This window comes from Cebus imitator, unplaced genomic scaffold, assembly GCF_001604975.1.
Source record: "Cebus imitator isolate Cc_AM_T3 unplaced genomic scaffold, Cebus_imitator-1.0 Scaffold990, whole genome shotgun sequence".
Classification (NCBI taxonomy): domain Eukaryota; kingdom Metazoa; phylum Chordata; class Mammalia; order Primates; family Cebidae; genus Cebus; species Cebus imitator.
The window spans coordinates 91,245-94,035 of record NW_016108305.1 but is presented as its reverse complement, the minus strand read 5'-3'; the positions used below and the strand labels follow the sequence as shown (position 1 = coordinate 94,035).

Here is a 2,791-nt window from a genome sequence, read left to right as displayed (position 1 = left end):
CCTGCCTCAGCCTCCTGAGTAGCTGGGATTACAGGCACGCACCACCATGCCCAGCTAATGTTTTTTGTATTTTTAGTAGAGACGGGGTTTCACCGTGTTGACCAGGATGGTCTTGATCTCTCGACCTCGTGATCCACCCGCCTCGGCCTCCCAAAGTGCTGGGATTACAGGCTTGAGCCACCGCGCCCGGCTGTTCTGTGTTTTTATCTATAGGATCTTACCTAGCCTTATGGCCTGCTGCCTGTGCCAATTTAAAAATAGCTTTGAGGTTGTCTGCAAGACAGTCAAGCTGCATTGCAACAGTGCATGTCTGACAAACACCACACATTGTCGTGAGTCCAAATTGCCTGGTGATAAACTGTTACATTATTTTAAGTATTTGTTTTTAATTTTTTATTTTTAATTGATAAAATTTTAAGCTAATGATATAATTGCTTTATTTTTCTTTACTCATTCAGAGTTAAACTCCCTAAATTTCTGAACTACTCTCTTGTTGAGAGTCAAGTTCTCAGTTATAAAACTTAATAATAGAACTGCATATGCATACAGGACCAAGACAAAGGAATAGAAAGGCTAGGGAGTAACATTAATATTCACACACTGTGTACTGTGCTCTCTGTTTGGTACTTTGTCCCCAGTGGTAATTTATTCATATAGTGTAAGCTGGCTTTATATACATGAGGTCTCAGGTACCTCTGCCTTATAGAACAGTTATAGAACTGGTTTTGGTTTTTTTGTTTTTAGAATTTTATAAGAGTACAAGTGATGCTGTTTTATTTGAAGCCTGAGAGCTTCTGGTTCCATAACCAGAAATTGCTACCTGGCTCTTCTAATGTAATGGAGGGCTTTTGCATTCTTAGACCATCCAACTCTGAAGTTGCTCTGAATTTCAGACCTTTCTTTTCACAGAACAAACACTCAAGTGCTTTCAAGTGTTTTTGTGTATATTTGGTTTATTAGCACCAACTTCATGACTTCTAAAATGTGACTGCTTTCATGTCCAGGTAGCTTGAATACAGGTATCTACCACTGATACAGGGTGTAATAAATAATGCTTGGCTACTTACACAAAGATAGTGTTGCTTATTTTTCAAAACTTTTTTTTTTTAACGAATTGTATTATTTCCTTCTCGCCAAGAGGTGGGTAGAAAAGCATTGTTAATCTCCTTTTACAGATAAAGAAAAACAAGATTAGAGGTGCTAAGTGCTGTAGCCGAGTGCCAGGTCTTCTGCCCGCAGTTCTGGGTTCTCCCCAAGCCCATGTTTCTCCTTTCTCACAATCTTCACCTTCTGACCCTCACCATCACCCAGAATACTTGTAATTCTGGAAAAGACACTCAGCTGCACAGTGGCATACTTGACCTTCATGCAGTCGGAAGCTTTGGATGATTTCCCATCCAAAATGTTAGAGATGAAATGAAAGCAAAGTCGGCATCTGACAAAAGTTGCTTTTTCCCTTCTGCATTTTAGGACCTCAAGTAATGTTTATCCAGAAATTGCTATTATACCATACATTCATTGTACATTAGACAACATAGGCATACAACCTGACAAATTAAAAATTTCTTAAGCTACACACCAGATTCCTACTCAAATTTAAAAAAAGAACTAAGATGGACACAGTGTATTTTTCCCTGTCAAGTCTTCTGTTATAGGGCCAGTATACGTGGAAGCAGAGAATGGGGTGAGTGGACAGAGCATATGCCAGATGAGGATCTATCAGCAATGGGAGGGGCCCTCGCTTGAGCATCTCCACCCCTGCTCCTCTCAAAGGGCTGCCTTTCATTGCATTCACCTGTGATAGTAGGAAGAACGCAGGCACACTGACTACGAGGAGACAGCGAGACTTGTGCTCTCCCTGCATCTGAGGCAGGACAGCACAGGGTACAGAGCAGTCTGCTGAGAGGCTAGCTCATCAGGGAAGCACTTGTCTTCCACCTTGGGCTTTGACTGAGCTCTGGGCAATTGGGCTCTAGGAATCAATGGAATAATCCTAAGCAGAGTTAATCTATGTCACACTGTGAAATGTTCCAAGTAGGTGGCCATGTTTTCAAAACATGTCTTTTCCTTTTTTTGTTGTTGCCATTTCATAGGTTTAGGTTTGGGTGTATGTTTTTCCTGTCTGAATGGCACTTGAATGTTTGCTGACTCCTACTCTGTATGACTGGGGCGAACAGCGGTGGACTGATCCATGCCGTCCCAACATCTTTCATTATCAAAGCAGTCTCTTCTTTTTTGACAGTTGGAGAAGCATCTATAGGGAGTCCCTGAGGAGCGTTCATGAAGGTGTTACAAGCCCAGAAGAAGCACATGAGCACTGAGCTGACTATTGAGCCGGAGATGCCTTCAGACGGCAATGGCATCAACTTGTTAGGCTTTGGGAGTGAGCAGCTGGACATCAATGATGAAAGTGATGTTATCAGTGCACTAAATTATATCTTGCCTTATTTCTCAGACGGAAATGTAGAAGATGTGGAATCAATGTTGTTACCGTTCATTAAACTGCTTTTTTCAGATTCACAAGATGGTGACAGGCCCCTGGGTATTTTGAAAAACAATACAAAGAGCCCCTCTCTTCAACCTGCATCCAACAACTCATCTTAGGAAAATAAATTGAGAAAGCTGTATTTTCAGGAAAATATGTTAATATGTTACATGCAGAAATTCAACAAAAAATTGATGAGGTTAAAAGGGAAGAAAAAACTGCTATGCTTATACAGTCCAGCCTTTTAGGTCCCAAATTTTTATTTTTTATTTTTATTTTTCTTTCTTTCTTTTTTTTTTTTTTTTT

General features: G+C 40.5%; 1 long non-coding RNA gene across 1 annotated transcript in view; it reads left to right on the top strand.

The window, feature by feature from the left end:
- LOC119469909 overlaps positions 1-2,603 on the top strand; it is a 13,057-nt gene extending 10,454 nt beyond the window's left edge. The window contains exon 3 of the long non-coding RNA XR_005198769.1: positions 214-2,603. This is a non-coding gene — a long non-coding RNA (uncharacterized LOC119469909). The remainder of the gene's footprint in view (positions 1-213) is intronic.
- The last annotated feature ends 188 nt before the right edge of the window (positions 2,604-2,791 follow it).